This window comes from Oculina patagonica, unplaced genomic scaffold, assembly GCF_052425735.1.
Source record: "Oculina patagonica isolate OP01 unplaced genomic scaffold, crgOcupat unplaced959, whole genome shotgun sequence".
Lineage (NCBI taxonomy): Eukaryota > Metazoa > Cnidaria > Anthozoa > Scleractinia > Oculinidae > Oculina > Oculina patagonica.
This window is the reverse complement of record NW_027558865.1, coordinates 1-7774: the sequence shown is the minus strand read 5'-3', so window position 1 is coordinate 7774 and position 7774 is coordinate 1. Positions and strand designations below refer to the sequence as shown.

Below are 7774 nucleotides of genomic sequence, written 5' to 3'. Positions count from 1 at the left end.
TGTCAGGCTCTTAAACTCATTTTAGTGGAATTGTTAAAAAGTGTTTTTGGGAACAACTTCGTGGGAACGAAAAAGAAGGCCAACCCGTTAACTCTCAAGAGAAAACACCAAACCTCTTCCGATAATCCTAGCATATAAGTAACGAAAGCTTAGAAAATGATCACCCAACACCGGTTGCTCTCGCTACCGGTGAAAAAAAAAAAGGTATGGGGCAGGTATTGAAAAGAATTGTAAAGCCTGGTTTTCACTTGCCACGCAAGCACAAGCGCAAGCACAAGCGCAAGCACAAGCGCAAGCACAAGCGCGATCACGCAAAAAGGACAAATTTCGATCCTTATGCTTGTGCTTGCCGCAAGCACAAGCACAAGCATCCAAATGCAATGTGCTTGTGCTTTTACTTGAGTCGAAGCCGTTTTCACGGAGAAAAAAGAGCTGTTATCCTTGCGCCTGTGCTTGCGCTTGTGCTTGGGTCGCTAGTGAAAACCGGGCTTAAGTTGACTTCTTTGGTTATTTCATTAGGCCAGTATTGTATCTACAAGAAAGGCGTGTGTCCCAAGGGATTCCAAGAAGGCTACATACAATGGGACGATGAAAAAGACAAGAATGTCAACAAGAAAGGAGGGACACTACCTGATGGCATATACAACGAGGATACTCTGATCTACTACTGCTGTAGGACGGATGGTGACAAATTTACACCTGTCTCCCTCCCCCTAATAAGCCCTTTTACCTCAAGGCTAAAAATTCCTCCGAGTGCCAGCGAGTGAAAGGCGCGATCGCTACTGAGGAGTACATTCGATTTGACACTGAGGACTCTGGCAACAAGGACAAACAGAATGGGAGTAATCCACACGGAGCAGGAATCAATAATCACAACATCTCTTACTGTTATTATGAAAGTAAGTTTTGTTATCTATACATTCAGTATACAGTGTTGCCTGTTCCAGGCGTTCGGTTAGTTGCGATGCAGCGCGAAAACGGCTAGCGAAAAATTAAGGAAGGAGGGGGAGAGAAGTGCACTCTTTCTGTTGGTTCAGATTGAATCAAGAGAAAATAAGGGGACAGATCAATGCGATTTTCAATGCGTTATTCAATGCCAATGTAAGGATGTATGAATAATGGACATGAAATCCTTGGGCTTGAACGCAAGGATATGAGAAAGAACAGCTCGTGGCAAAGAGAACTGACTTGCGGAGATGCGTATAGCACTTCAGTTGGAGAACAGAAAAACACTCTGGCAGCAGAGTCAAAAGAACGCTAGACGAAGAAGGCTAGTTGTGAAATTTCCACAGCCGAGGTACAGTTCACCTGACAGAATTACGGCCGTGACTACAAATCTCAAATTGAACCAAGTGTTGTTTAGCCACAGTAATCGCTGCTATCAACCAGCAACAACCTTTACAGCGCGTTTAATCTGCGGACTTTGTCTAACAGATGCCTACTACTGCTAAAAACCATTTTCTAGGGAATGCATATGAAAGGGTTACCTTTTTTGTTAAAAATGGTCTATAAAATGGTAAGGGTTTGCGTCTCGGGGAGGAGCCTCGCAATATAAAATTTGTTGAGTACCATCCCTCCTCCTTAAGAAACCTTTCTTATCTGGTCTACTTCTGCCATGTCTGCCATCAAGGTAAATAAGAGGATTATTCTTCTACTTTTCTACGTTCTTAGGTTGCCTCTACACCTACAGTTTGGACAACAATGAAACTGTAAGAGAGTTCATTTCGCCGGAGTTTTTCGGTAAAGGATTCCCGTTTGCTCAGAAGTGCGTGTGGCGATTTGTTGCTCCAGAAAATAAGAAGCTGCACATTGCTTTTCTTGAAGCAAAACTCGAGGGGGGTGATAAAATTGCTATTCACAATGACTGGAACAATGGAGCTTCCTTGGGTACCATTGACAAGAACACACCTCCCGAGGCTGAAGGTTATGAGTCACGGAAAAATGTTGTTTCCTTGGAGTTTATATCAATGGCACCCGATCCTTCGAGACAACGCTCCAAAGGATTCCGCGGAACCTTTAAACTTACTAGTAGTAAAGGTAAGATAACTGTCGTATGGCCTCGGTCGGCGATAACGCCAAGTCTATAGACTGATTTAGCAAGAGAACGGGAACGTCAGTTGACGACGGCACGCGCATAAAAACACCCAAGTATGGGCTTTTTTTAATGCGCGCGCCGTCGTCAACTCACGTTCCCGTTCTATCGCTCTGAAAGAAAACCGTCACCAAAATAACTTCATTTACTAAAGGTAATTCTTCAACAAGCAGTGTTAGACACGTTGCATTTGTGGCAATAACAGTTGTTGTTAGACAGTGACTCATTCGTTAATTCGGAGCTGAATTAAGGTAATGTTGCGCCTGCGTTGGCCGCAGTCAGCATTTGACTTCTCCCTTATATGGATGGGTATCTTCAAAATTTTAAAGCCCTCACGCGGAAGAAAACCTTTGCTCGTTGAAATTGCCACCGTTACAAAGATCAATTTTGCTAATTTATTGGTGAAAGCAATCGTACATTTTCCTAGTTGAATTGCCCAATCAGCTTTCTGGAAACTGCACGAGCCGTCAGGAGTGTAACGTCATATTGCTTAGCAACATCCTTGCTGAAAACCGCAGGCTCATAAATTCTCCAAGGCGGGAATTACGTCCGAGGTCACTTGATCCCCTAAATTGTTAAAGCAATAAAAATTTAGAATCCACTAATGCCTTCTCAAATATACCATTACGCTTTCTAAGTTTTACAATCTTCTTGTAATCTGTTTGATGACCATGTATTTCAGTGACGGGTCCTCAGTGGCCGAAAGGTTCATACGGTCTGCCTCGTCCAATGCTTGGCTGTCCTATGTCGAACGCACCTGAGTGGAAAACCGGTTGGAGATACCAGGACACTGAAGACACTAATCCAGATAACAGGATATCCAAGAGCTTTCACATGGACACTGTGGTCAATAAAAATGACATGAACAAGAGTTTCTGCATGACCACACAGAAAAAGGGAGCGGAGTGGCCGAAAGGTGAACACGTCATTCACAGTTCTTGCAATCGTAAGAAAAGCAAGGGCGTTTGGTTTAATTTTGAAGCCGTTTTGAAGGGACTATGTCACGAATTTTAACAGATTTTTGAACAACCCAATTTATATGTTTGTCGTAGGAAACCTAAAAAATAATGGTCCATTTTTAAACAATTGCTATTTTAGAGCACTTAAACTGTTTAAAAGCGCGTTTGGGTGCGGATGGCACGGATGGAAAAGGATTAAATTTGGAAACGTAAGCCAACGTTTTCAAGTTGTTTCCGCGCGCATTAAAAAAACGAGAGTTTTTTTATTTCTATCCCCAAATAAAGATTAAATCTTCCGTTAACGTTCAAAGACAATGTTTTTCATGGAAAAAGTTGCCTACCACTTATTTCAGAACAGTTTAGACCAAAACACTGCGAGTTCCCCGTGACATAGTCCCTTAAATTCTCAATTACGTTCTCATAGACCTGGCGTTCTCATAGACCTTCCCATAGACCTGGCTAAGATTACTATTTTTAGAGGCTGTTCACACTTGAAAATACTTTTGAGTGGCGTTTCATAGAGCTTGTATATATCCCACGAGCAAACAGAAAAATCGGGTAAAGATTGTGTCAAATCACTGCATCAAGAGTAACCCGGATGCGACTCGTGCTGCAAAGGTGCTGGTATGACTGGTACCTCAGTTTGATTCGCGAATAAGGACTGGGCGCCTATAGCCCCAAAACACTTATGCTTATTCTTATGCCACGTAAGGAAAGCATAAAGAAGCCTGTTTGCATTATTCTTATGAGTTTCTGCACAGACAAACACGCTTCCTTTGAGGCTTATCAGACCCCGTCTACCTCCATACAGACATATTTTCGTAAGCGAGCCTCCATCCGAAAACCTGACGCACCGATTTTCGCAAGAATGTTGCGAAAACAGATATCCTATTCTGTATCTTGTTGTCTTGGAGATGTTAACTTTTTAAACTTCTTCCTAAAGATTACTCAAAACGTTGATTTAACAGGAAAATTACTTGGATAAGCACTTTTTTTTGTCCCGCAATTTTTTCTCCAATTTTATCGTGGATGTGCCTTTGATAAGGCTTAATTGTACATTTACATGAAAACGTCTTGAGGCAAAGTATGGCACTATCATATAATAAGTTTGTTTTAAATTGTTTGTCTTAGGTCAATATTGCATCTACAAACATTTCAAATGCCCAAAAGGCCTTACCGAGGGATATATCTTCTTCGACGACGAAGACCACAAAAACATAAACAAGGTAGGAGGGACAATTCCTGACGGCGTATACAACAAAGATACAAAAATTTACTACTGCTGTCGAACAGATGGTAACAAATTGGAGCCTATCTCCCTCCCCGTGATGAGTCCTTTTTACCTGATGGCTTACAACACTTCAGAGTGTCAGCGTGTGAAGGGAGCCCTTGCCACAAAGGAGTATATACGGCATGACAATGAAGACACAAAGAACAAAGATTCCATGAATGGAACTCATCCATTCGAACAAGGGAAGGCCAACATTACGATCATGTACTGTTACTATGAAGGTAAGTACAGCGACAAAAACATGTTATCTAGCGTCTAGCCAATCAGAGCGAACGCTTAAAAACGTAATAAACCAATCAGAACTTAAAGAAGAAACGTGCAACCAGTACCAAGCGCGGGAAAACGTGCAAGTGGTGTAAAGCGCGGGAAAACGTGCAACTCGTGTAAAGAGCAGGCGGGAAAGTAAGTGCAGGAAAACATGCATATTTGAGCTCATCATTAGCTTTCGTTTTGCTTCTGACAATGCTCCTGATTGGCTTGAAAAAAATCTGCTTTTTATGATTGGTCAGAGCACTGGAGACGTCACTGAACGATTTTTCAATTAATTTAAAAGCTCAATAAACGGACTGTTACGCTGCGCACAAGAGATGCCACGCACCGTTTATGGCGATAAACTTTAGAAATGGGAAAAGAAGATTGGTTGGGCCTTTTTAGAACACAATTCTTTGTTTTGTCTCTCGAGCAGCCTGTCACTTCACCATCAGTGAGAAATCCCAGGAGTTCATGTCACCAAACTACCTCAGTGATGGATACCCAAACTCGCAGTTCTGCTCGTGGCGCTTCCTGGTACAGAAGAAAACACCTCCAACTGAGCAGATTCTAATAAAATTCCCAGAGTTTCACTTACAAAAGGGTAAAGACGGAGATAAGGTGAGAATCTACAGTGGATGGGACGAGAAAGCACCTCTCCTTGCGGAATTCAACGGAGATAGTCCCCCTCCTGAAAAGGGCGTGGCATCCAAAAGCCCTGTGGTGTATGTCGTCTTCAAATCTGACTCTCGAGGCCAATCAAAAGGCTTTAGAGGACTTTTCCTTAATCAGCGTAAGTTAAAAGAGAAGTATCATTGATGTAATGTATATGAAATAATTCATATATGAACTGCGGATGGATATGAAGGTAAAAAATGATCATCGCAGTGAATTTCCAATTTAAGCAATTGGAATAAAGAAGCCTGAAAAAAATTCAGGGCTTCAACGGGATGATCATTTATCACTTTCAGAAGTATCATTACTGATATCTTTGAAGTTATGTCATGCAATGAAAGGCGTCAATGTTATCAGAAATGTATGTGCTACAATAAATGTTAAGAACATCTTTTAATTTTTCAAAAAGTATTCCTTTTTCAGAGCAAGGCGCGTTTTTTAAATGCAAATGAGCGAGTGTGTGGCTTCATGGCTCAGTTGGTAGAGCGTCGCACCGGCATTCGCAGAAGTGAATATGGGAATCCAGCTGTAGCCGTGAATTTTTTTTTAGGTTTCTTTCCCTCAATAGCTTAAATTAATACGCTCACCGTAAGGATCTTGCCATTGCTTACTTGCTTACTTGATTATATATATGTCTTGTAAACAAACACAGAATTTTCAATTTATAGATCTAAATCTCCTATTTTTCAATTCTTTTTTGTAGCCTACAAAGAGAACTCTGTGCCCAAACAACCGATAACCATTCCTACTCAAAAACCTCAACCAACGACAGGTAGGAACTACAGATTGTTCTCCTTTCGCCTCATAATAAGTTGATATCATATGTGAAGAGAGTAAGCACCGCAGTTGAAATCGCAATAAATATTGCTCCAAACATCGCCTGTATAAAATGATCCCTTATTAAGACATAGCATTTAGGAAACTGTTTGTTGAAGAAGTATTTGAACGCGAATATGGAGATAGGTACTCTGTTGCAATTCTATACAGCAAAACGCTTAGGTTGTTGTACAATAAATAGAAAGAAACATACAGCCTTAAGTTCTCTATCTTCGCGAGTCTTACACGGACCGCGTCCGTTTAGGAGATTACAGAAAACAGGCTCTGAGGGATGTATATGTTAGTGGGGGGGGGGGGGGAGGGGGGAGGTGGAGCAATGTAGCTACGTCACGCTGCCTACAGTGACTCGGTGGAGATCATCTTTGTTTGTTATATACGGTCACAATTTTATAATTAAATGAAATTTAACATTTTTGTTTTGTTAAGAGCTTGCAAGCAAAGTTATAACACAATAATAAAATTAAAACAGATGTCGTCATCAAGTTCCTTTTTAATAATTAAAATATATTCTTTTTTTCATTAAGAAAATACATCAACTGCAAATCAAACAGGTGAGACGACAATTTGCATTTTAGTGTGTTCATTACTGGTTCTGATGTACTACTGGGCGGCTCAGTTGTTCAAAGGGTGGATAACGCTTTCCGCTGAATAAATCACTGTCCAGTCGATAGCGTAGTATGTTTTGTTAACATGTATCCACTGGATAGCGATTAATCAGGTGGATAGCGTTATTCGCCATTCAAACAACTGGCCTAGTGGAAGTGGCTAGTGGTGTCAACGATTACAATTTACGCGCGCGAGTTTTTCGGAGGTGAATAGCAAAGAATATTCCGAGTTTGAGTAGCCAATCAGAGCGTGTCAGCAACGCTATCCACACTGTTTTAGTACATACTAAGACTAATGATGTACTACTGGTAAGTCTAATGGTAAGAAAGTTAGCTTTGTCCCAGAACAGGAAACTTTCTGAAACTCTTCAGAACTACGACGTAATAATGTAGTTGTCACTTGATATTTTTTATTAATAGCTTGGGAAAGATTTTTCTTTAATCTTCGGTAAAAAAACATAAAATAAAAGGGGAAATTAGATGATAGCAAAGAATGGAGGCTAGTAGCCACTAACAGCACGTTCTGAGATTTTATAGTGCCAAGAGAGAATACATTTGTTTGGTTAGTTAAAACAGTAAAATTAAACTAGTAAAATGGAAAACTAAAACCAAACTTCAGGGAGCGAAACTGCCATTGTGTTTAGTTTTGCACTTGGCTAATGAAAGGCCACCTATCTTCTGATCGATTAGAGAACGTTGAAAGAGTTTTCGTACGCCAAGCAGACATTAAAAAAATCAACACAAAAATACTTTAGTCGGTGCGTTCTTAGCTATCCTACGATCAGCCTGACATTTAGGGAACACACGAGTCGGCGAAGCGATTTCGCGCTTCCGCCCCAGACTCCTCCCCGTCGTCGTTCTCCAAGCGTGAGGCTGCTCGTGGGCAAGTTCTTAACTTAAGCTGTTGATCACAGAAGCTAAACAATTGTTGTGGTATAACATAATTATAAAATAATTTATCCATATTTTGTTTTTCCAAACAGGTACACCCACACAAGGTAAGTTATTTTCTTTGTTTGTCGAAACTACCCTAGGCACGCAATGCGTACACAAACAATTGTACCAA

General features: G+C 40.9%; 1 pseudogene across 1 annotated transcript; it reads left to right on the top strand.

The window, feature by feature from the left end:
* Nucleotides 1-519: 519 nt before the first annotated feature.
* Nucleotides 520-7706, top strand: LOC144641455 (uncharacterized; annotated as a pseudogene). Its single transcript, XR_013568558.1, has 8 exons — nucleotides 520-899; nucleotides 1672-2037; nucleotides 2775-3008; nucleotides 4183-4563; nucleotides 5028-5384; nucleotides 5970-6038; nucleotides 6628-6654; nucleotides 7692-7706. The product of XR_013568558.1 is annotated as an uncharacterized LOC144641455 (transcript).
* The last annotated feature ends 68 nt before the right edge of the window (nucleotides 7707-7774 follow it).